The following is a 25681-nucleotide window of genomic DNA, read 5'->3' as shown; positions in this document are numbered from 1 at the left end:
AGGGTTGAGGGGGGTGCCATCCAAGCAGGGTGCCAGCTCCTAAGATGGAGGTCTGGCTGAGGGCTGCCTCGGGGCTGGAGGCACTCCAGAGGCCCACCCTGCCCTTATTGATGTCAGCAGGTGGGGCCTGTGCCTTGGGGCCTGGGTGGGGTGGCCCCACGCGTCACCTGCCTTCACCCTTCATTCTGAGAAGTCCTGCTAGACGCCCCACCCTGCCACCTGCCAGTGCAGCTGGCTCCCTGCCCTCTCTTCAGGTCACCCTGGTCATTTGGTTCCCGGCTGGGCTGAAGGGAGCCTGGCCCTCCTCCCTCACTGTCCCGGCGAGTGGACTGGAGTTGCACAGCAGATGCTACAGCTCTCCTCCCCCCCCCCCCCCCCCCCCCCCCCGACTCTGATGGCCTGGGAGTTCCTTGCAAGCCCTTGACCTTGGGCAGAGGGCGCAAGGATGCAGAACCAGACAGCCGGGGTTACTTACCTGCTGTATGACATCAGGCCCGCCACCTTGCTTCTCTGTGCCTCGGTTTCCTCTTCTAGCAGAAGCGCACACAGTGCTGTGGGAGTGGCCCTGACTGGGCGGGGCTCAGCTGGTGTTCTGTCCTTCGTGCGCCCGGCCCCAGGCTCTTGAGTCAACCAGACAAGCATTAGCACTGAACTCATGCACCCATTTTTTTAAACGATTTTTAAAAGTAATCTCTACGCCCAACATGGGACTTGAACTCACAACCCCGAGATCAAGAGTTACGTGCTCCACGGACTGAACCCGCCAGGTGCCCTCTGCCAACATTTTTGTCTTTTTTTTTTTTTTTTTTTTGAGAGGAGGGGGGTGGGGGAGAGAGACAGAGGAAGAGAGAGAAAAAATCTCAAGCAGGCTCTGTGCTCCGCTCGGAGCCCCACACGGGGCTCAATCCCACGCCCCTGGGATCATGACCTGAGCTGAAATAAGACTGGGACGCTCAACTGAATCAACCACGTGGGCACCTAGAACTCATGCACCCATTTTGCAGCTGAGGAAACTAAGGCATGGAGGAGCAAAGAGACTTGTTCACAGCCAGGACCAGCTACACAATTTTGAGACCTGGTGTAAAATGAAAAATTGGGTCCCTTGTTTGCAAGCTGTTAGTGGCAAAACAGCCATGGTAGAGCATGAAACCGAACGTGGGGGCCTTCTGAGCCCCCCAGGTGGGGCCCCGTGTGCAGCCTGCAAGGAAGGGGTGAGCCGACACTTGAACCCAGGTGCGCTGACACCCAGCTCCTCTCCACCCCGGGACTCCTAGGCCCCCCAGTAAAGAAGGCCTGTCGGCACTGGCGCCCCGTTCTCCAGCACCTGTAGGACCCGTGGGGACCAGGAGGAGGCCCTGGTCACCAGTCATTCCTCAGGCCCAGGCCAAGAAGACATTGAAAGGGGGGTGTTCCAGCCATGGGGTGTGTGTGGGTGTGTGTGGGTGTGTGTGTGTGTGTGTGTGCGCATGAGCGTGGGTCTGCCTGTTCTCAGGCCTCCACCATCCCCAAGTAAATTTCCTCCTGGGCCACGGTGTCTCAAGAGCCAGCCTCAGCAACGAATTCCTTTGGGGGTAGGCAGTGCCCTCTTTTTAAGAAGCACAAAACCCTGAGGGAGAAGGGGAGAGAGGAAAGCAGACATTCGTTCCAAGGCTCAGTGGGGGCTGGGAGGGGTGATGAGGCACTGGCCCTGGAGAAAAAAGGACCCACACGGACTTTAGGGATTTCAGATGGCCGGCACCTGTCCCCAGGGCCAGTCCTGTTTCCTGGGCCCTCCTCTCCTGCCCCTGCCCAGCCCCGCCCTCACCCTCTCAGTGCATGGGACAGCCACCTCCCCACTGGGCTGTCCCATCCAGCTGCTTCGAGACCTCCTCAGGCTCCCTCACCCTCAGGACAGAGGCCACCTTCCGCAGCCGGGCCTCTGAGACCCTCCAGCCTGGCTGAAGTCGGTGTCTTATTTTACTGTTCTATTTATTTACTCTACAATTTAATTGTAGAATAGAAGACATAGAAAGGCAGAGCGCCAAGACTTAACGTGTGCCCGCTTCTTCCAACCCCGGAGGGGAATCTGACACCCTCTACAGTTCATCTTCCCCACGTGAGACCTTTCTCAGCCCCGACTGCACTCATCCGGTCCCCAACAGGCATTTTCTAGCATCTGCCCCTCCCAGGCTGGGCGGAAAGCTGCCCCAGTCTCTTCTGGAAACCCTCCAGGTCTGCCCAGGCTAGGAAGGCAATACGTGCTACGCGGGGGGGGGGGGGGGGGGGGGGGGGGGGGCCACGGCTGGTTTCTCCAGTATCACAGCCACTTACTGAGCACGGCCCATGGGCCCGTGTGGGTTCTGTCCACCTCACAGATAAGGAAACTAAGGCTGGGAAGGGGTGGGGCTCACCCAGGACCCAGGGGCAGAAGAATGGTCTAGAAGAAGCCTGAATCTCTTCTGAAGACACACTGTGGTCCCAAGTGTCCATATGACCCTGATAGTTGTAGGAGCCAAAGTGGGCACATGACCCTGGGGCACCCTATGGCCAGGTAGCCATATGATTCCTGGCCATTGTATCACCCCAAGAAGCCCTATGACCTTAGGAAGCCATATGACCCTGGTAAGCTGTATGGCCCTGGGCAGCCATGTGACCAGGGGGCTATATGAGTCCGGGGAACAATATGACCCCAACTAGCGATACAACCTTGGAAAGCTGTATGACCCCGGATAGGCATATGACTCCAGGAAGCTGTATGACTCCACGTGGCCGTATGACCCTGGGAAGATATATGACCTTGAGTGTCTGTATGACCCAGACAGCTGTATGGACTGCAGTAGCAATATGACTCTAGGTACCTCATTGATTCTGGGGTGCCATATGACCCCTTTGGGTACCCCTCGGGGGACCCCCCCCGAGATGCCACATGACCCCAGGGAACATCTATGCCCCAGGGAGCCTGCCGCTGCTTGCCAGTTCCAGCACCTGGAGGTCCTGCCAGAGATTCGCTCCTCTTGGGGCTGACGCTACTCTGAAGGCCACTCACTGCTTTGACACCTGGGCAGGCATTGTCCCTCAGGCCTCCCGTTCCACCATGGCAATTTGGGAGGCGGGGGCTTGCCCCAAGATCTGGGACCCACTGCCCCTGCCTCGTGGGAAGTCTGCACCCCATGCTCTGCGGGGCGGGGGGGCATCCTCCCCATTTTGCCTTGGGGCTCATAGAGATGAGGCACGTCCTCCAGGGTCACACAGTGGGAAGGGGCAGAGCTGGAACTCTGCCCCATGCTCTCTGCTCTCTCCACGACACCCAGGTTCACCAGGAAGTTGGCACCCAGAGAGCACATGCAGTCAGGTCTGGCCCGGAGCAGGTGCTCAGAATACGTGGTGATAACTGAGCACACTAATTGAAATACCGGGGTCTTGCTAAAGAGTTCATCTTAGCAAGTGTTATTGCTTAAACACAAAGGAGAGCTTTACAAATGATCAGAGGAGGCATCCGCTGAGGGACAATGGGGGACAGTTGGGACATTGGCTCCTATGCTCTCTTCCCCTCCTCAGGCTCCACTGGCCCCATCCACAGTATACAGAGGGCAGCCTCAGTTGAGGGCTCAAGCCCGATCTCTGAAGGGACCCGGCAGGTTGGAAGGGGCCTGGCACACAGCGGGCCCTCAGTTATGAGCTGGGTGGTTGTTTGTCATCGCGGTGAGACCTGAGTGGTCTCAGGTGACCGAGTCCCCCACATACCTCCTCCCTTCCCTCTCCAGCCCTGGGAAGTTGAAAATTACCGCTCATCAGCCATTTAGACGGTGCTCGCTTGTCGAGGTGAACGCACCCATTTCTTGTAACAGCACTGTGAGGGGCTAACACTCTGCCCTTCTGGAAGCTAAAGATACCCAGGTCCAGTGAGCTGATGTGACCTGCGGAAGGTCAGAGGGCTGGTCAGTGGCAGGGCCAGGGTTTCAGCTTAAGCAGGCAGCTGGCTGCATGTCTGGGCTCGTGACTGTCACCCTCTCCAGGTGAGGTCCATTCCATTTCACGGACTGAGACTTATTTACAGTGAGGTCAAAGTTCAAACCCAGGCCCTGTGACCACCCTCCCCACCCCCCACAAGCCTGTCTGCTGATGGCCCCTCCATTTTTCCAACCCCGACCTGCCCCAAATTCTGCCCTTCCCAAGCCAGCTCTCCTATCCTCTCTGCCTCCCAGCATCAGGGTCAGGGGGTGCTAAAAGTTTCAGGGGTCTCATGCCTCCCGTAGGTGTCCTGAACCTGGTGGGGTCACAAGACAAAGAGGAGAGCTCTTGACCCCCGTAGGCATGGGACCCCTGTAGGCATGGGGTTATAGGGAGCACGTGGGGTGCCTGGTCCAGGCCGGCTCAGGAGTCTGTGGACCCCCGGAGTCTCTCCATGGGTCCTCATTAAGAAGTTCCTTTTCTCTCTCTTTGTCCCCTTCCACATGCAGACATGTCTGCAGCCCCATTGCCCCACTGCAGGCAGCCTCTGGAATGCAACAATGAACCTGGCCTGGTACCAGCTGCTTGGACAGGGCTTGCAGGCTACTAGAGAGACAGACGTGCCCGATTACAGTTGGGAATGATTTGTGAAGGAGCAGGGTGCCTCAGAGCTCATGAGAGGGAGCCACTCACTCCTGTAAGGCAGGACATCCGAGAGGGCTTCCTGGAGGAGGCCATTCCTGGCAAATCTCTGGAAATGGTCAATGTGACAGTTTTATCGGTCCTTAGGCTCTGCGTGTCCGTGGATGAGAAGGACACAATTCTGCTCCAAGGGTCCCCAGGAGCAGTGAAGGCAAGGTTGCGCGTGCAGTGATGGAGATGTTGTCATGCCCCGGGCTCCCTGCAAGTGTCCCAGGAGACCAGTGTGCTCACAAATGAGGCCATAGGATGAGAAATTACGGAGAACTATGGAAATCGTGGAGAATAATTATTGGAAATTATGAAGAATTTAAAGACGGTCATGGCAGAGTGATGCAGCAGGAGTGCAGCCCCTTCTGAGGTTGCATGCCTGTGGCGGGAAGTCCCCAGGCATGCCACGCTCTGGAGCCGGGCGAGAGCCCAGGTCTTCCTGACTTCGGGGCTTCTCTCCTCACAGGGCTGGTGGCCCTTCACTCAAGGAGCTGCCATGGGGCGGCTGGACGGTGGGGCCACGAGCTACGGGCACGTCTTACCCTTTGTCTTAACGGGCTCAGGCTGCCTTAACAAGAATACCACAGACTGGGCAGCTCAACAACACTTACTTCTCACAGTTCTGGATACTGGGAAACCCAAGATCACAGTGCCAGTGTGGTCGGGTCCTGGGAGGGCTCCTCACACGGCCCTCCTTGGTGCAGGCACCTAGAGAGAGGGGAAAAGAGCTTTTTCTTGTCTTTTTTTTTTTTAAGGTTATTTACTTATGTATTTACTTATTATTATTATTATTTTAATGTTTATTTATTTTTGAGAGAGAGAGAGGGAGCAGGGGAGTGGCAGAGAGAGAGAGAGAGAGAGAGAGAGAAAAGAGAGAGAGAGAGAGAGAGAGAGAGAGAGAATCCCAAGCAGGCTCTGTGCCGTCAGCACAGAGCCCGATGTGGGGCTCGAAGCCATGAACCATGAGATCATGACCTGAGCTGAAGTCAGATGCTCAACTGACTGAGCCACCCAGGCGCCTGTCTGTATCAAGTGTTTTAAAAAGTGCATTTACTCCTCACAACAACTTGTGAGCTAGGTGTTGTTAGAAGGCTCATCTACAGATGAACACGCTGAAAGGTTAAGAAAGGTGTCCAAGGTCACAGCACATGTGAGATTGCCTCTGCCTCTGTCCTCTGGCCACAGGAGCCATAAAACCCACAGAGGAGGTAGATAGACAGTTATGAGGCACCCACTATGTGTCAGAGGTCACTTTGGGCTCTTTATGCATATGCTACTGATCTTATTAACCCCTGATCGAAGTATTACATACACACCCATGTAACCAACACCCAGAGCAGGAAATGGAATCTTACTAGCACCCCAAACACTCTCTCCATTTTCCCTTCCTGGCTCTGGCACCCCTGCCTCTAATGTTAACCACTGTCTGGATTCTACATACATTTCTACCACTTTATTTTATCTTTAAAAATGTTTATTTATTTTAAGAGAGAGAGAGAGAGAGAGAGAGAGAGGGAGCAGGGGAGGGGCAGAGGAAGAGGGAGACAGATAATCCCAAGCGGGCTCCATGCTTTCTGCACAGAGCCCACCTCTGAGCCTGATCCCACGGACGGTGAGATCGTGACCTCAGCCGAAATCAAGAGTCAGAAGCTCAACTCACTGAGCCCCCCAGGTGTCCCTCTACCACGTTATATACAGGGAATCCTATATGCTTTGAGGTCTGGCTTTTCTTACCTCAAAATCACTTGCGAGTGTCATTCATGTTGCCCTGCGTGTTTGTAGATTACTCACAGCCGTGTGATCATCATTCCACAGCACGAATAGGACACAGGTGATGTATCTGTTCTGTGGTTGGGCATTTGGGTCCCTTCTAATGTTTGGTAATTGCAAACAGTGCTGCTGTGCACAGAAATGCGATCACGTAGGGCGTGCATCTAGGAAGGGAATTGCTAGGTCATCAGGCTTGCATAAGATCCAGACTTCCAAGGCGGGGCATCAATTTGCACCCCCACCAGCAGTGTAAGAGAGTTCCAGTTGCTCCACGTCCTCACCAACACTTGACACTGTCAGATTTTCCCATTCTAACTGCTCTGGAAGCTGCGCGGTGCACCCTTTATTTCCAAATCCCTTCGGCAGCCCCATGAGACGGGTCTTGCGATCTGTCTCACAGATGAGGACACCCAGAGATGAAGTCACTAGTCGAGCCTGGCGAGAGCACAGACTGTCTGACCTCAGCCCGCTGTATCACCTGTTTGTCAAGCTGCCTCCCCCGACCTAGTCTCCTGGACTCCCAGCGGCCCCATCCTTGGGACGGTAGCCATCCGCCTGAGGGGTGATGCGGGAGCGGCGCCTCCTGCCCGAGTCGGGCAGTGAGGGAAAGGCTCGGGGTCCGGGGTCCTGCCTTGCTACCAAGAGGGGGCGCACAGTGCGGGAGATGCAGTCGGGCGAGGGCCCACGCCGAGGGAGGGGGTTTGAGGAGGGAGACCCGGAGGGCGAGGCCAGGAAAGCGCTCTCTGCGGCACCTGGGGGCGGAGCCCACCCTGCTCCGAAAGGGCGGAGGAGTTGGGGGAGAGAGGAGGCTAGGCTGGTGGGGGCTCCACTGCGAGGAGGGCGTCTGGAGAGAAGGAAGCAGGGGGTAAGCGTGGGGAGGGACAGGGGCTCCCGCGCGGGGGAGCCGGGGCTGGGGGCGCGCTGGACGCCCCGCCCACGAGGCGGGAGGTGGGACGCAGCAAGGGGCGGGGTCTAGGGCGGGGCCCGGGCGGCGGGGCGGGGCGGCACGGTGGGCGGGGCTCACGGCGACCAATGGGCACGCGTGAAGCTAGCCCCGCCCCGGCCTCCCGCGGCGCCTGCTGCATAGTCATGAGCGCAGGCCCGCGCTGCGTCAGCGGAAGCGGCGCGCGGCGGCTGTTTCCGACCCGATAAAGCGGCGTTGTCCCCGCGCGCCGGCCGCAGCTTCGCAGCGCTCCGTTCGCGCCCGCGTCGCTCGCTGTCTGACCGCCCGCCCGCCCGGCAGGCCGGCCGAGAGCAGCCGCCGCCGGGCCCCGCCGCCGCCGCCGCACCCCCAGCGCCCGGGGCCCCGCGCCCCCGCCCCCGCCGCCTCCGCCCGGCCCGGCCCGGCCGCCCCGCCGCGCCGCCGCCCCAGCGGCCCCGGCCGGAGGAGACAGGTGAGCGGCCGCCTCTCCCGCCCGCCGCCCAGGCCCCGCACCTGGTCGCCGCCACCTGCCGCTTCCCGCCTCCCCACCCTACCTCCGCGCGGCTCGGCCTCGAGCCCCTAGTCCGGCTCCCAGCCCGCCCGGGCATCTCGTCCCCGGGGAGGGGACCCTCACCCTCGCCTCGGCCCCGGCGAGGCGCGTCTCCCGCCGGGATTCCCGCCCCATCCGCGGCTTCCTCCCTTCTCTCCCCGGGCTGCACCTGCCTCTGGTCGCTCCCGTCCCAGAAGCCTCCTGGAGCATCCCGGCCCCCTTGCCCGCGGTGCGCACCTTATCACGGACTCGGTTCCCCGCCCCCGCCCCCCCCCCCCGGTCGTGCTCCGCAGCGTTCCCCCACCCCCTATTTCCTCCGGTTTCTCTACCCAGAGGGAGCCTCGCGCCTCGCTCCCTCGGTTCCGACCCTGTCCTGGCCCCTCGGCCTGACATCTATTTCCTAACTTCTGAGAGTCCAGCCCCTGTCCCCTCTGCCTCAGCCTGCCTTCCTCCCCCTTCCCCCCCCCCCCACCCCCCCCCAGCACACACGCGCCCCCAGCACGCCCATCCAGTGTTCCAAACCTCCGGCTCCAAGCTGTCCCCTGGGCAGCGCCTGTGTTTTGTCTTATGTGCATGCCCTCCGGGCTGTCCCTTTGAAGACACCTTTATTTCCTGTGGCCAAGCTTGGCCCTGGAGGAGAGGGGCCGGTGCATCTGTGCATCCAGGTCCAGAGCCCCTGCCCTGCACATTTCTCCGCATCCCAGCACCGCTTTCCTTTTCCCGAGCAACCCCTCCTCCTGGAGCTCTCGAATTTAACCCATTCCTTCCCAAGGTGTGTTGCTCTTGATTGGGTTGTTGGGGAGCACTTTCCAGTTGAGGGCTTTTCTAGGGGAGGTATATCAAAACGGGGAGGCATGGTGGTTTGGGAAAAGCCCAGCCTCCTGGTTAGCTATCCATAATGATTCTAGAAAGTGGGGGCGGCGGGGGGGCGGTTGCTAGGGAGGAGTGGGAAGGGGTGGAAGGGGCACTTGATCTCCTAGGGAGTGTGAGATTTTTTTGTTTTTCCAATGGGGGCACCGTGGGTCAGACTGAGCCACCGAGCCCTATCGGACACCTCAGCTGACTCCAGCAAAAGAGGCCTTGGAGCCCCTGGTTATTGGGGCATCTCCTAGTCCTAGATCCTGGGAAGGGAGGAGGGTTTGGAAGGTGAGTGACCGAAACAGTTGTTGTCGGGTCAAATGATTGTCAGAATCGAAGCCTGTTTCCGCTGGGGAAACGATCTTGCCAGTGTTCTGTGTACGTGCCCTGCACTTTTCCTTCGCTACGACCGCCTCACACCCTCCGGCCATCAACAGACAGGTAGGGCATGGGGAAGTCTGTCATCTCTCCGTTTTGTGCTTGGGGGAAAAAAAAAAGAAAATGAAAAGCTGGAGGATTGGTTTATTAAGAAGTGTCACTAATGGTTGGTATCAGAAACAGTAATCCCTAACCTCTTTTAAAAATTAGGAATAATTTCCTTGCTTTTCAGCTAGGTCTGAATTAGCTATTGAAGGAAAGAGTAAGAGTTTATTTAAGGCTTGGGAGAGATTTTGCAGAATCTGCCTGAAGTTCAAGAGTGGCAGTGTTGGTAGTCTGGAGCTTTGCAGGCCCCAGGTGGAAGGACCAGGACTTGATCAGGATCTCTAGTGCGCCCTGGTGAGGGGCTGGGGAATAGGTTGTCTTAAAAATTGGGAATTTCGGCTCCATTCTGGCTAATTGTTTTTGTGGGCAGCAGCTGTAAAAGAAAGAAATGGATCTTTTGAGATGCATTTGAAATGCATATTAGGTATTTAGTGGTGGCTTTTTAGTGGTCCTGGGTGTCCCCCAGGGAGGCTGCCCACCCACTCCTGGGGCCGGTGAGTTGCCTGCTTCCCTTGCAGAGATGAGGGCTGTGGCCTTGGCCTCTTGAGAGCAGAGCAGAGATTGGACCGGGTGAGCTCGAGCTCCAAGGTGGCTCGCAGCTTTTAACATCCTGGGGCTCTCTGTGTTCTCCAACTTTGCTTGTTGGAGAGGAGGGGAGCTGGGGAGGGGCGGGAGGAGCCTGGGAATGGGGCCCTGCCCTCTCTGAGCCGGGAGATCCCGCCCTGCAGGTCTGCAGGGGGGAGGGGCTGCGGCAACGGCAGCTCCCCCATCCCCAGTGGAGGCAGGCAGTCCAAGAAGGTATTTTGGCCAGCGATTAGGTTGCTTGACGTTGGGCTGGTTTTATCTGTGTTGTCAGAGGGACGGTGGGGGGAAGAGCGGATGGCTGCGCCGGGGTCCGGGCTGTAGTATTATTTTCTGGCCGTGGTGCCCGTTCGTCCCTATCGCCCGTCTGCACCCTCTGCCCTCTCTGCCTTCTTCTGCTTGCCCTGCCAGCCCCGAAGCCCAGCCCCGTGTAGCCGTTAGGGGTGGTTCGTGACTAACAGCCTCGCGGCCTGGCACAGGGTCAGGGTGGCTGGTGAGCGCCGTAGGTGGCAGGCAACCCCAAATTGCCAGTGCCCTCCTCGGGAACACCCCTGGCAGAGCCCCGTCTGTAATCTGTGGAGCCAGAATGCGCTGGAAGCCGTGTTCCTGGTGAGGGTGCTGCTGCACAGCCGTTTCCTCTGGTTCCCCAGATTTCTTTATCACAGCACAGTTCTGTTGACAAAGGTGCACTCAGGGAGACTCCATTAGGAGGGCCGCCTCGACTCCAGGCCAGGAAACATGAGAGCGGTTCAGCTTTGCTGAGTGGAAATCTGACCAGAGGGAAAAAGCCTCCCAGATGAGGAGCAGCCATATAGAAAGGAGGGGGTGGGAGAGGACCCCCGGAGCCGGGGGGGGGGGGGCAGTGTCTGCAGGGGGGCTCACAGGCGGAGGCCAGGCCCCCGTGCACCTCCCCCACAGGCGCCCAGACAAGGACCCCTTGTTTAGATTAGCTTAATTACCCCACCAAAATCAATGAACAAGGATCTTTTTAAACATGGAACTTTCAAAATGTGCTTGGAGTGGCTTTTTTTTTTTTTTTTTTTTCCTTTATAAAGGTATCAAATGCTAAGCCTTTGTAAAATAAGGCACTTGGAGCGAACTGGGGGATTGTGGACCTTTTCACTGCGCGCGAAGGAAGCTTCCCGGCCCTAAATCAGAAGGAAGCTTGCCAAAAGTCCTGAGTTCACGGGTCTGCACAATAGCTAGTTTCAACCCGCTGCCGTTGGGGTAGCGGTAACACTGGAAACATTTAGTGGGGGCCTAATGGTGTTTATGAACCTCCTTCCTTGGCAAGTGACTTTTAGAGGAGACATTTTAAGAAGATTAAAACGTCCACAGACTTCGAGGGCAACAGCGTAATCCACTTACTGTTTTCGTGTCACAGATCGAGTTCGCTTTAAGCTTGGCGTTCCCGCAGTGGCCCTTCCGCTGCGGTGCGTGGGCCGATGTCACTCCCACAGGAGCCGACGGGCAGGCATTTGAGGGAGATTGTGGGAAATGAAACACAGCCGTGAAGCTGGAGAGGAGGGCTCTGAGGTCGATTTGGCTAGTTTGGACCCTTGGGTAAGACGGTGGTCACAGGGTCACACAACGATCAGTAGGGAACTCCCCCCAGTGAAGGTGGCCCTTGTGCCGGGTTCTTGCCCCCGAGGGCAGACACAGGGGTGGTGCCTCCGCGAGGGCGAGGTGGCTCCCCTGCAGCCAAGGGATTTGCAGAGCCTTTTCAAGTTAACTCAGCGGGGCTACCTTGCCCGCCCACCTCTGCTTGGCCCAAAGCCCAGGTGAGGGAAGCATTGTTCGGTCGACCGTGTTTTCATCCTCCCAAACCTGTGGAAGGATTTCGCTGGCAGAGAGGAAAACTGCATTCCTGAACCAGTGCCCGAGGGGCGCTTTCCTTAAAAGTACCTCCTAACCTGAGATTCTGCCGTGTGGCTGCCCCGGAGCGAGTGTTCAGAGTTTGCCAGAGGGCCTCTCCCGGGGTTCTGCCTCTGAATCCTGGGGCCATTTGAACTGACAACTGAATTCTTCCCAGTGTAGGGAAAGGAAGATCTTGAACACAGAATGCATAGCAAACCCCTAAAATCGCTGCTGAAGAGGAGTTGGAACTGCGTCCAGATGCAGGGGTCACTCGCACAAATCGAGCCATCACTCGGTCAGTGCCAGGCCAGAAAACTGGCGCGCTTCTCGCTGCCGACCATTTAGTCCTCGCTCTGGCAAAATCTGTTTATCCAAAAGAGTACGATGTTTGGTTTGAAATGGGAAGGAAATATTTTCCCACCAGTTATTTTGAGGGGAGGGGCTTTGCCACCTCTACACCGGAGATGAACTTGTTTCGCCAGAGTTCACTGGACGTAACAAGGGGGGCGGTGTGGGGAGCACGTGGCTGCCTAAATTCTGGGTCCTTCAGCCTTGGGTTGCCTCGTAGCCGAGACCTTCGGAGTTTTTTGTTCATGCCCTGTAAAATAACTTTGATGAAAACTAGGGGCACGTTTCTGAGTTGACATTGAACTTTATTGCTGATTTTTTGGAATTTTGTTTTGAGGGAGAGAGAGTCCCAAGCCGGCTCTGTTCTCTGCCCCAAGCTCTGTCAGCAAAGAGCCCGGTGTGGGGCTCGAACTCAGGAACCGTGAGATCATGACCTGAGCCGGTAGCAAGAGTTGGACTCTGAACCTGCTGAGCCACCCAGGCGCTCCATTATTGCTGATTTTAAATAGCTGAGAAAGAGAACATTTTTGGAGAATTGTAAATGTAGACATTTTGAGTTGCAATCGTACCGCTCTTGAAAGTATCCGATATGAAATTCACTAATGACTTGATGACCACGGTCACCTTGTAGAAAACGGGAGCAGCAGACTGTGAACGGTTGTAATGCGTACGTGTTCTTTTCCTCTCGAACTAGGATGTTTGTTCCACTTTCCCTCGTGGAGTTTTATTCTAAAGTCACAGGCTTTTACACTGGAAAGTCTTACTGATTGTTCCTCACGCTTGTGACACACGTGTACATAAATTGTGGTTTAAAACATTGCTGTGCTCAGAAGGCTGTTGTTAAGCCCATCTAGAAGCAGTTTTTCTCATTGTAATTACTGATACAAGACTAACCACAGAAGCATGAATGTATCATTGATCTTCATAATTACTGAATGCCCAAAATGAAAATACATTGGAAGGTATGATCTGGGTGGGGGTCCATTTGAAGTGCCTCAGTTAAAAGGAATTACTGATCTGCCCTTGGTGCCTGGTACACACCCTTGCTGCTGGAACATTCCAGGGAGGAGTGACTCCTGCTGGTTCGGGAGGAAGGGAGGAAGGGAGCGAGTGAAGGCTGGGGCTGCCCCCGCTGGCGAGGGCTCAGGCCATTCTGGCCGTTCCCTTGGGGACGCTGAGATCTGTGGACTCAGGCTCCCAAAGGCACCCCACCTGAGAACCCCAAAGGTGCTTAGTGCACGGAGGGGTAAAGAGCATCTGCCGCTTCATTACGTTTCGCTGTTAAGCGCTGATCCGTGTGTACTTTAATATTTAATTGCATGTTTTGTGGACTTATATGTGAAAGGGCAGAAGATGATACATCTCATGAACGTGTGTGTTGCAGCCAGCGGCAATGCATTTTTATTTGGTTGGGTTAAATTTTAAGCTTAATGGAATTGTGCCTTGAGTTAAATTTTAATTTTCCAGAAAGATGTGTTAGAAGCAGAAAAGACTGCTTGGCCAGGCCTTGGATTCCGAAATGGTTTTTGTCCTGCAGGAATCCAGTGAGCCTGCCGTGCTGGGCTCCTTTCTGGGAGGAGGGGAAGGGTGGTGTTGACTTGCCTCTAGGGTGAGAGCCCTGGGGGTGGGGGAGAGGCTCCCGGGGTTGCCAAGGAACCTGACCACCTGGGGTTTGCAGAGGTGTGGGGGGCTCTCCCTGAGAGGCCTGGGCGGACCCAAGGACTTCCTCAGACTGTTTGAAAGTCCTGGGCTGGAGATGCTCTCAAAGCAGAAGCATTCACTATTGTTAGCCCAGAGACCAAAAATGCTTTGGATGGAGAGCTGTAGAACTTTGTATTATAAGATGGTTTTGTGACATGAAGGGAGTTTCCAAAAACAAGGGGTCTCTGGCTTCATCCAGCTTTGGGGTTGGGGGTGGGGGGAAGAAAGCAAGCCACTTGCCTCGCTCCTTGGATCTCAGGAATGTGCGTCCTGAAGTTTTATCTGTCTCCTGTCCTCGGGCCTGGCTGTTAAGAATCCAGTTAAGAATGCTTCCCCACGAGTTTGGATTTGTAAATATTTGGGGACAAGTCCTGTCCTCGGTTTGTGAGGCCGCGTCTTTGTTCTTAGGGATAAGGGCAGAAAGGAGCTAATTCCGGATTGTGTTCTAGGAACCCTGTGGTTTCTGTAAGCAGTGAGGAGTAGTGCTGGGCTAGGCAGCGCACCAGACCTGCCCCGGTGGACACAGGGTGGGACATCCGTCACGGGGACCCTCCGCTGATCTCTCAAGCACAAACCCTTGTTTACACTTCCCTAGCATTTTGAGCCTTGAGCCTGAAATCAGGGTTTCGGCTCGTAAAACAAAGGCTAAACGAAAGATTTGTGTTGCTGAAGGCCAGAGGTGACCCTGCGTGGGGGGATTCAGTCCTGGAAACACTGCCTGTCTCCTGGGGCCCGACTCAGATGCCTGTCTACACCCAGCCAGTCGTGCTGCACAGACTGGAGTCACAGAGGAGCTGCTAGTGGTTCTTTGCATCGCTTGTGTAAACCATTTGCAGGGGAAGCTTGGAGGACGCAGCCCTCTCTCTCTCCGGCAGGCCCTGCACACCGCCACCCTCTGCTGGACGGAGCCAGAGCTGCCTGGCCCGATGGCCGAGGTGGCCTCTGCCCTTCAGGGCGCCCATGCGAACGAAGGAGCTCTGATTTGGTGTTAGGGGTGGAGTAAGCAGTTGAGGCCGGCTTGAACTTTGCTTTGCCAGCATGGGCTCGGCAAGCCTAGCGGGACGGGCAAGCCGAAGGGAAGCTTAGGGCTGTTTGAAGTGTGTTTAGCTCATCCTTGAATTATTCAGATGTCTAAAGTGTTTTTAATTCTTAAGAGGATAGGGAGGGGCCCTATGCCTTTTACTCTGCAGCGGAAATGTCCTCGAGCCCCACGTTGTTCGGGGTGCAGGGACCATTAACATCCAGGGCTGGGCCATCCCTGGCTTTGTGACCTTGGCCCAGAAGCTACCCACTGCCCTGAGCTTTAGTGTGTGTGTTGTGATCTGTGGAGCATAATGAGTGCTTGTTCCTGGTACTTAACAGGCCCTGAGAAACATCCAGAAGGCCAGGTCCTGTGCAGAACACTCAGCCTCATTCTCTGTCTGCAAAACCCAGTCGGGGCTGTCTGTCATTACCTGCATTTTACAGACAGGAGAAGGAGGCACAGAGAGGCTAAGTAAGTTGCCCAAAGACACACAGTAAGTGGCTGAGCCTGGGGGCGAACCCTGGAACCCACCCACGAGACACGGGGCCCATAGGTCTCCCATGCAGCGCCATGAGCCCCAAAGCTGTGGCACGCCCCCACCCAGATGAAAAGCGGGGTTTACGGGTGTGTCAGGAGTGTATGTTTTTGCAGTTTGAGGTGTCTCGTCTTCACTACAGTGTATGCAAAATATCGGTCACTTTTCATATGTGAGATGGTGTTTAACACTAATCAAATGCAAGATAAAATCAGGACCGTGTTTTTTTTTGGGGCTTCTTTTTAAATTTTATTTATTTGTTTTTGAGAGAAAGAGAGTGCAGGGGAGGGGCAGAGAGAGAGAGAGAGAATCCCAAGCAGGCTCCGCGCTGTCAGCGCGAAGCCCGATGCAGGGCTTGAACTCACGAACGGTGAGATCGTGACCTGAGCTGAAACCAAGAGTTGGACACTCCACTGACTGAGCCCCCCAGGCGCCCGGACCGTGTTTGCAAGCGAACTAACCAGGTGAACTGAGAAGAGACCGCGCTTTCCACACCTGCCCGGAAGATGCAGGTGAAAGGAAGCACCTGTGCAGGCCGGTTATCCGTCCTTGGTTAATTGCTGACCGTTTGAACAACCTCTGCAGAAGTGAGGCTGTGTGTGTGTGTGTGTGTGCCGATAAGAGTCCCGTGGATGGTGTCAGTTTGTGGCTGTGAAGTTCAAATAGGTTTTTGATTAAATCTTGTGGGTCTGTGGGAGAGTGGGAGCCAAGTAGATGCGGGCCGTGTGGTTTCTGCCTGCTTCTGATATGGTTTTTGAGAAGAGTTTACAACTTTAATAGGGACTTCCTGCTGATCCCCTCAGAAGCTTGCCCGTCTGGGGATTTATTTTGCCCACGTAGTCCTGCCTCGGCCTGGAGCCCTTCACACGGGGACCGGGATCCCAGGCCTGCCGCCCCACGGCACCGCCAGCTCCCCGGCCAGATGGCTTCGCCATGAGGCTGAGGAAGGTCCTCGCTGCTCGGCGGCATCCCAGTCCCTTTTGGTGGGAGTCCGGGTGCACTTGGCTTTCAGAACCCAGTCGAGGGGCAGGAAACCGCTCTGATGTTCCCACTTTCTAAAACACCAAATGGATTGTATGGGGGAGAATCTGAAGAAGAATCTGGACTTCCTAAAGCCATCGCTCAGCAGGCATGTTTCCAGGAGAGTGTGGTAAACTTGGGGGGACTCAAATGATTAGTTCTGTTGAACTGAGTCCCCGTGAGACCCCAGAGGCACTGTGCTTTGAGTTCTGTCGTGCCTGGGCCTCGGCTGTCCTCCCTGTGCATTGGTGGAGTCGTTGCAACCCCAGGGGATCCCACGGACGTCTGTCTTGGACGGGCACCTGGGACCTGGGAGTGCGCGCCGTGGGCCAGCTTCTGTGCCGCCCAGAGTTCACTTGTGAATTTTCTTGACTGCTCTGCATAGAAGCAGTGGTTTCCTTGCTTCACGGATGAGAAGGCCGAGGCCCAGAGCTCTTTGGGGCCCGCCTGAGATTCTAGCTGCTGACTGAATTCTCTGCTGGCAAATGTACGGGGGACAGTGGGAGACGCATAAGCAGTTTTAGCCTAGCAGAGAGGTGACAGCTGAAGAATAATGTGGAGACAAGAGTGACGATCTAAGGCCCGTCCAACACGAAAGATAATTATCACCACCCTCACGCGTGGCTCCTCAGGGAGGGCTTCCTGGAGGTGGAGGCCCTTTTAACTGTCCTAGGAAGAAACAAAGCCTGACTGTTGGGGCCCGAGGCTGTGAAGTGACAGCCGCACTTGGGTCAGGCAGCCAAGGGCTGCTGGGAGGGGGTGGGGGCCCTGTGCCAGAGCCGGCGAGCCAGGGCCGGGCTGCGGGGGGCCCCAGGTGCACTGCTGGCTTGTGTGGAGTCCTTGGACTCTTCCAGGAGCCGTTCGGCCTAGGAGGGGTGTCGCAGCTTGATGCCTGGGCCGTGGGCCCTGCGTGGCATCCGTGCGAGCGCCCTGCTGGCTGTGGCTTGGTCCCTGGCACGAGGAGCTGCCTTTAGTGCCTCCTCCGTCGAGGTACACGCGGCTGCAGATGGACTGGCTCCTGCCCTGCCCGGCCGCTTTCCGGCCTCCCCGGGGCGACTTTCTGGGCAGCCCCCAGAGGGCCGGTGGAGCTGCGGCTGCTGGTCGAAGCCGGTGCGGCCCACACCTTTGTGTGCACCCGCAGGGGCCGCTGATGGGAGCTGGGTGCTCCAGACCAGCCTCTTGGGGACTCCACTGCAAGATAAGAGGTAGGAGGGGCTCGAAGTGTCCCGCTGAGACTTCCATCTGCCCAGTGTCCCGTAGTTGGGCACACAGCCCCCGATAACATTCGGACTGAAAGCAGCGCCGTGGTGAGTTATCTCCGTTTTGAAAAGGAGATCTCCTTGTCTTTATTGATGGGATCAGGGGACTAGCCGCAGGTCACATAACTGGAAAGCTGTGACCCTAGGAGTTCTGGTTGTGCGCCCTTGGGCCATCCAGAACAGCTGGTTGCAGGTGAGGAAGCTGAGGCTGGGAGCGGCGAGCTGGCCGGGTCCTGCAGAGATTGGACCCTGCTGCCCCCACTTGTGACTTGCTCCTTAACCTGTGAGCCCCAGGGTCCCTACCCAGAGCCGGGTGTGACGGTCATGGGTCTGCGCCTTAAGTTGCCGGAGGAGCAGGGTAGCCTGGGAGTGTCCGGAAGCCCCGTGAGCACCCATACGCCTTCTGTAGCAGGTCCGCGCTCCTGGGCCGAGTTTTCTGAGCATTGCCCCCCACTACCTTCTGGGTCTCCCTTGCACCCCGACCTGCGGCCTCTGTACCAGTCAGGGCTTCACCCACGGATGCCGTTTTGTGGCCTGTTCCTGCTTCCCTCCGTGGGATGCCAGCACCCTATGCCAGCAGAAGATAGACCTCTGGATTTCCTGGATCCCGAAGGCCATGTGGAAAGCCAGCGTGGAGCCTGGCAGACCTGGCGAGGTGACCTGGGTCCATTACCTGCCGCTTCCCGGCTCCTGGCCCTCACCTGTGAACTGAGGCCGCTCGGAGTGCCACAGGATTAAGGGAGAGGCCTGGGTGTGGGGCGGCCCCTGGGAGATGCTCAGCTAGCCATGACCTAGGAGGTGATTCTCCAGTGCTGCCCGGCCCCGAGGAGCATCCGGCACCCCGTAGATTCCCGGAAGCCCTCGGAGCCTTTGAGGCGGGTCCGAACGGGCCCTTCTCCCCACTCTGATCCGTCCTCTTATCGTGAGGACCGAGGAGCTCTTAACCGTGTGCCACACCTGCAGCCGCTGACCCCTGGCCGTGCACCTCGGTCTCTGAGGCCCGAGTACCCTGCCGGCGGTGGACTTCGTTGCAAGGGCTGTGACCCCAGGGCTGGCCCGTGGGCTCCGGACCCTCCTGCTCCTGGCTGGCAGCGTGCTCCCCGGCTGGCTCTTTGCCACCGGCTGGTCCTAAGCTCTAAACTATTCCTGCTCACGTCTTTTCGTAGATTTTCACCCCGGGAAGATCTTGTCTACATCTTTTTTTTTTCTTTTCCCCAATTGCAAGGCTTTTATTCGTGTAGTATTAATTCCCAACCTAACTGTGCCTTCCCCCACACTCTGAGCTGAGCCCCGCATCAGGCTGTCTGCAGGGGGCTTTGGTTTACATCTTACACTTGCTATGGCGACATGCATCTCGCCCGCATTTTGTGGGGTGTGGTGTAAGTCGACTACCCACCCTGAGTTACTCATTTGCATCAAACAGAGCCCACACTTCCAGTCAGCGTGGGGTTGCCTTTCAATTCCATTTTCTTTGCACTGTCCCTGAGTAACTGCACCTCTGGGCGTCTGAAACCCGTTTTGGTGATTCATGTGTAGTTTGGGCCCTTCGGCCTGCAGGCCTCTTGTCTGGAGTGTCTGGAATCCGCTCACACATCCCGTCTTGCCTCCGAGAAACTGTTTCAAGGCCGATGGCTCTAGTCTTGATTTTATGATGCATCGAGAATGATCTTCTTGAGTCACTCCTTCGCAATTACCCAGAGGTGATAGTGTTATCATTGCCAGCTGCTTCCTCCCCCGCGACTGAACGAGCCTGTGTGTCCCCGTCACAGAAGGGTATTGGCCGCCGTATCTGTTGTGCCCTTCTGTTTGCAGGAACCAGATGGGCATCGCAAGTAGAGTGATGAGCGTTAGGGCCGTACAGAGGGGTGGGCAGGGTTAAGGGACACCGGCAAGGGAGGTGAGACCCCACCCTGGGCCTGGCCGCAGATGGGAGCCTTCCCCCCCAGGCACAGGGGCACCTGCACCCCAGGGGCTGCAGGGGAGGTGGTGGCTGTCTGTGGCCAGCCGATGCCGGCCAGTCAGGGCGGGAGCCCGGGAGGCCAGCGTCTTCACCGCACCTGCCACTGCTCTTCTGCGTGGTCACCAAGGTGGAGCACGCGTGGATGCGTGGTCTTCAGCCGCCTGCCACGGTTCCCTGTTTGGTGGGAGCCGATGCCTGTGGCTTTATGGGAATTTGGGGTCTTTGTAAGGTGGCAGAAGGGAGAAACTGAGTTGCCCAGCATAGCTGAGAAACCCAGGCTGAGTGGGCTTTGCTGAGTCCAGGGTGCAGCTGTGACCATCCTGGTACATGTGACCATAAAGTGGCCCATGCCACTTAATCTGAAAAAGATTTTTTTTTAGTGTTTATTTTTGAGATAGATAGAGACAGAATACAAGTGGGGAGGTGCAGAGAGAGAGGGAGACACAGAACTTGAAGCAGGCTCCAGGCTCTGAGCTGTCAGCACAGAGCCCGACGTGGGGCTCGAACCCATGGACCGTAAGATCATGACCTGAGCTGAAGTCAGCTGCTCCACTGACTGAGCCACCCAGGTGCCCCCTATGCCAGTTAATCTTTTCCTGGGGTTGCTGGTTTCCCGCTGTCTGCCGGGTGGCCTCGAAGCAGCTTGAGGGCAGTCTGGACTGCATCAGTCCTGTGCACGGTGGGAGCACGGTGAGCGGCCGTGAGGGAGGAGGGCCTTGGTGAGATGGGGTGTCTGTGCAGCTAGCTCCAGAGCCAGACACGGTAGAAGGAGCACCGCTGCACTCTGGATCCGAAGGAGAGAGGTGATACCCAGACCCCTTGTCTAAATGCAACGTGCAGGTCAGAGTAAGGTTTTATCTGGAGCCTGGCTTGTGTTTTGGTTATGAAACGTGAGAGCAGTGTTTTGCTGACCTGTTTTTTCTTGCTCAGTCTTTCCCCAGCTCTGTCTGTCCTGGGTTACTTTTGAAAATGAATGAGCTAACACCATATACAGGAGGTTCAAAACAAGCTCATTATCACCCTAGTGAGCCAAGTAAGTAACATTTATTTAGGACTCGACTTCAGACAGCACAGCCTGCTTGACAGAGGGACGGTCCCCTTACTTGTTCATACTTCGGTCCATTCCTTGAGGACCAGTTCTAGAAACTGTGTGGTTTGATCTTTACTTTCTGATGTCACCGAATGTGTGGTGAGCTCTGGGAAATTGTCTGGACTGGGCCCTTATAGTTTTCCCTAAACTGAGAATTCATCTTTCTAGTTTTGTTTTTATCTGTCCTTTACCACCCCCCCCCCCTGCCCTGTATGAACCTAAACTGTTCAGTTAATTCTAAAGGAAACTCTAAAGGGGAAGGCTGCCTCTAAAAATTACGGTAAGTGGGGGCGCCTGGGTGGTCTCAGTTGAGCGTGTAATGCTTGATCTCGGCTCAGGTTGTGATCCCAGGGTCGAGTTGAGCTCTGTGCTGAATGTGAAGCTTGCTTAAGATTCCGTGTCTCTCTATTCCTCTGCCCCTCACCTGCTTGCCTGTGTACTCTAAAATAAAAAAATAGGGGCGCCTGGGTGGCTCCATCGGTTAAGTGGCCGACTTCAGCTCAGGTCATGGTCTCGCGGTTCATGGGTTTGAGCCCCGCGTCGGGCTCTATGCTGACCGCTTAGAGCCTGGAGCCTGCCTCAGATTCTGTGTCTCCCCTCTCTCTGCCCCTCCCCCGCTGGGGAGGGGGTGCGCTCGCTTGTGTGCTCTCTCTCTCAAAAATAAATAGAAAAATTAAAAAATAAAAATTATGAAAAGCTGATACACTCTGTCACAACAAAAATCTCTTTAACCAGCTATGTGACCATGGTTACTTCCCTCCTCCCCCATTGCTAACTGGGGCACTGCTCCACCCTTTTGGGGTCATGAATTCCTTTGAAAATCGGGTGGAAAGACAGCATTTTGTATATACTTTAGGGATCTCCTAACACCCATCCATGATGATCCTGGTCAGCGCCCCCGTCTCTGGGCCTCAGCTAAGGAAGCCCTGTTTGGATTTGAGGCTGTGCCTGGGCTGTGTGGAGTCCTGAGAGCGGGCTGCTTGGCCGGCAGTCAGCCTGAGACTCTGCATTTGGAGGCTCTGGAACTGGGCAGATGGCTCCGGCTGGCCGTGGGCCGGTCTCTCCCGGAGGAGTGTGCGGAGAGCAACCCCGAGGGTGGTGGCTTGTCGTGTTTCCTCGCTGTGACCCGGATGAGCGGTGCCTGCGGACTCGGGCGTCTGTCTCAGGCACCAATGAGTCTGGGAACCTGATGGCATTCTGCCGTCCAGAGTGGCGGCTGGAGTCTGTTGCGATGGTGACAGTGGGGTGCTCCAGTTTACTTTGTGGGGAGATGTAGGGTAGTTAAAATTAGCAGTGAGGGTCAAGTCAAGGTCGTCCGGAAGAGTTCAGCGGTGTCACGTGGAGATCGGACCTGGCGGTGGCTGGCTGGGAGTCCTGCCCCCGGGCCAAGCCCAGGGGGAAGGGTCGGGCCGGCCTGCGGCCTGTGCCACCTGCAGAGGGCCCGCAGGGCTGGACCGGGGTCTGCACTTGTAGTTCACCCCTGGCCAGACGTACGCCATGGGGTGGACAGTGCTCTGGACTCCGGAGTATGTATTCGTCGGACAGTGTGTGCTGTTATGTCACGATGGGGTACGTACCTCACGTACCTGTTACGGTAAAGCGGGTCGGGTCGTAATAGGTGTTCTTCGTTCAGCGGTGTATGCGATAGACCCAAGCACAAGGTCTGCTGCATGTAGTAAGTTGTGTAGTATAAGGTGACGGCGTGATACGTGTTACGCTTACTTAAAGTTCCCTCGGAGGGACTTGTAGCCGTCTGGGTTCACGTTCCCCACTAGCTCATTTTCACTGACCTGAGGAACAATGTTTCCTAGGGAAACTGTGATCGAGAGTCTGAAGCCACAGCGCCAGGAGATCTCCGGACCCTTCTTGGTGCCTCGGGCCCGCCTGGCTGAGAAGGTGCTTGGCTGCCTCCTGGTTCACGGGAGCTGGGGGGTCGGCAAGGGGCCTGGTTTGCCCTGACTCTTGCCCAGCTGCCTGTTTTCTCTGCAGAGGCCACAGCCCCCCGGGGACCCCGCAGGGCTCTCTGGCATGTGGCCACTTGGTTCCCCCGGAGCCAGGACCGGTGGGGGCGGCCGGCTGCTTGGCAGAACAGCCCAGATCTTCTTCTCTTTTTGATATTTATTTATTTTGAGAGGGAGGGCGCACACATGTGCAAGCAGGGGAGGGGCAGAAAGGGAGGGAGAGAGAGAATTCCAAGCAGGCCCCCCGCTGTCAGTGCAGAGCCCACGCGGGGCCTCAGCCCACGAACCGTAAGATCGGGACCTGAGCCAAGATCGAGAGTCAGACACCCCCACCGACTGAGCCACCCAGGCACCCCGAGCCCATCTCTTCTAAGCTGGGAAGAGTCCTGAGTCCCATCCGTTTATAGAAGCGCCTCTCCGTACTCTTCAAATGAAGAGAATGCGGCTTTAGTATATGAAGAGTTACTGGTGATATTCAGCAATCTCTTAACCCCGCCTGCAGCCCTGAAGATTAGAATCCGGTCTGAGCGGGAGGCCATGAGGCACATATGATCTGTGTAACTTACACGTTTCTCTAGTGGTCGTGTGTCATGTGTGGAAAGTGAAGTAAAGGCCTGTCTTATTTATTTTTTTATGTCTTTGCTGGGGTTTTTTTTATGTGTTTTTATTTAATTTTTGAGAGGGAGACACAGTGTAAGCAGGGGAGGGGCCGAGAGAGGAGGAGACAGAGTCCGAAGCAGGCTCCAGGCTCTGAGCTGTCAGTGCAGAGCCCGACGCGGGGCTTGAACCCATGAACCCTGAGATCATGATCTGAGCCGAAGTCGGACACCCAACCGACTGAGTCACCCAGGCGCCTGTACGTCTTTGCATTTTTAAAAGTAATCTCTATACCCGGTGTGGGGCTTGAACTCACCACCCCGAGATCAAGAGTCGCATTCTCTGCTGAGCTAGCCAGGCGCCCCAGTAAAAGACTGTTTCAAAGCAGGGACTTTAATCAGGCTAGGTTTTAGTTTCTTTGGTTAAAAGAAACAAGCGCAGCCCTCTGTGGAGCCACAGGTCCCACGTGGGCACGCGCTCCTAGCCTGGGACGGCCCATCACCGCCAGCTTCTCCGGGTTACGGCCGAGGGTCTGTCCAGCTGCCTGCCTGCCTGCCAGCTTTGTTTGGACAAGGAGGGTTCCCTTCAGAAATCAAGACCAGAATGGCGCTCTTGTGTCTTCTCTGGTCCCCACCGCTTTTCCCAGCCTAGCAGTGACCTTGCCCTGGGCTGAAGCGGCCGTGGCCGGGCTGCTGCCCCACATCCGCTGTGTCCTTCCTGTGCCCCCCTGCCCCCCCCCCCGCCAGTGCTGCATCTTCTGGACACCAGACTTGGTGGCTGCAGCTCCCTCACCTATAAATTGGGGCTAATGATAGGAGTCCCTGTGTCGGCCTGTCACGAGGGCTCAGGAAGTACATGTTTGTGTGGCCTCTGGGGTCGGAACTGGCTGGTAGGAAGGACTTGGAGTTGGAGCTGGTTTTATCCTTGTCCTATACGAAACAGTTGCTGATGGCAGTGTCTGCAGAGAGACTTGGAAGTCCCCGAGACAGAGGGGGTGGGATCCAGCAGGGGAAGTTGGAATTCCGGAGGTGGTCCACTCCTGTGTGGAGGGGTAGGGCCAGGCCGAGCAGGGGCGGGGAGAGGGCACCCGGGGCTTGTCCTGGCAGGTGCAGCATGGTCAGAGGGGTTGTGGACAGAATGAGAGCAGGAGGTTCTGGTGGCCGCGGTCTCTGCTTGTTGTTGGTCCCTCGTGTGCGTGAGCTGGGTGGGCCCCTTGTGCGGTGGGGGCGCTAGCCTGGGGTGAGGGACTTGCCTGGGAGAGGAAGTCAGGATCCGGCCGGGAGAGTTGGGATTCTGGGGAGCGGGGCGGCCGGGATGGTGGTCAAAAGGAGCTGCTGAGGCCGCCCGGGCTTAGTAGCCGTGGTGTGAGCCACGTGTAGGCAGGAGGGGGCGAGAGAAACTTGGGGGAGTTAGGGCCTCGTGCCCTGTGCCCAGGGAGGCCTGCGGGCGGCTGGCTGCTGATGCCGTAGCTGCTGGAGATGCTGGCCGTGCCGTCTGCTCGCCGGTCTGAACACCAGGGTGCCAGACGCCCCCGGCTGAGTGGCCTTTGGCCCGGCGTGGACACCTGTGGCACCTGTGGCAGGTGCACCTGTGGCAGCCCTTGAGGGGGGTGGTGGGCAAAAGGGGCACGGTGGCCCTTTCTGGCCTACATGTTTTTGTCACTAGACTCGCCAGATGCCCGAAAGGACAACCTCTTTCAACAGATCCCATCAGGAACCTTCATATTTGTAGCTAACCGCCTTTAACTGGCTGATCAACCAGCTAGGCCAGAAAGGCCAGCCTGGCCGTGGGAACGTTCCTTGGAAGGAATTTGGAAATCCACGTGTGCCATGAAGTGTTAATGAGGGCGTGTCAAAGGACCCCGGAGGGGGGAGCGTGGGGAAGGCAGCGGCCCGCTCTCCCTGCCCCGTGTGTAGGTGTAGGTTGTTGCCTTGTGAAAACACCTCCGTGCCTCCAGGTGACCTCACCTCTCAGGCAGTCAGGGCCGCTGAGTCACGATGCTGTAAATCATATCCGCAAGGAAAGGTTTGTTAGCTGTGGTTATGTCTTCTCCCTGTTAAAATTAGTCTTGAAGACAGAGTGAGGTGTGTTGAGTTTATAGCCTGTCTATTACAGGCTTCCTGCCGGCCCTGCAGGCCTTGCTCCTGCGATGATACCGCCCTTGGTGCACGGTTTTAAATTGTAGGATCGCAGCTCGTGGAAGCGGACGAGAAGGGACAGGTGCTTGGTTCGTGCCTTGCCGCTTGGCTCATGGCCTGGAGAGGTGAGTGACCCTCCCGGGGTCACGCAGTGGCCTTGGGGTCATGCTCTTTTAAATGTGCCCTGATGGGGAAACGCTCGCTTTGGAACTGTAACTGTTATTCTGATGATGCTCGCCTGATTCTGGAGAAGACTTAAGGTGGCTTAAGTAGGGAGTGTGTTGAAGAGGCACCTTTGAAGGTACAAGAAAGATATACGTGCGGGTTTGCATGCTTCCCTCGCTCTGCTTGGTCTGTTTCCAGCAGGTGCGCCGCAGGGCCGCCTCTCGGACCGTGTCTTTCCTGG

At 56.7% G+C, this 25681-nt stretch overlaps 1 protein-coding gene and 1 long non-coding RNA gene across 3 annotated transcripts in view; one reads left to right on the top strand and one right to left on the bottom strand.

Moving 5' to 3' along the window:
• Positions 1-466: 466 nt before the first annotated feature.
• LOC122211011 lies at positions 467-6556 on the bottom strand. Its single transcript, XR_006198418.1, has 4 exons — positions 6355-6556; positions 5232-5328; positions 3765-3896; positions 467-620 (listed from the first exon to the last, which is right to left on the bottom strand). It is a non-coding gene; the product is annotated as an uncharacterized LOC122211011 (long non-coding RNA).
• Positions 6557-7749: 1193 nt separating this feature from the next.
• SLC45A4 (solute carrier family 45 member 4) overlaps positions 7750-25681 on the top strand; it is a 79031-nt gene continuing 61099 nt past the window's right edge. The window contains exon 1 of one of the 2 annotated variants that reach the window (XM_042924359.1): positions 7750-7784. The gene's annotated coding sequence lies outside the window, so the exon portion shown is untranslated. The remainder of the gene's footprint in view (positions 7785-25681) is intronic. The other variant, XM_042924358.1, reaches the window with a different exon arrangement.

This window comes from Panthera leo, chromosome F2 (assembly GCF_018350215.1).
Source record: "Panthera leo isolate Ple1 chromosome F2, P.leo_Ple1_pat1.1, whole genome shotgun sequence".
Lineage (NCBI taxonomy): Eukaryota > Metazoa > Chordata > Mammalia > Carnivora > Felidae > Panthera > Panthera leo.
Note: the sequence above shows the minus strand (reverse complement) of the source record. Positions and strands in the feature narration are given on the sequence as shown.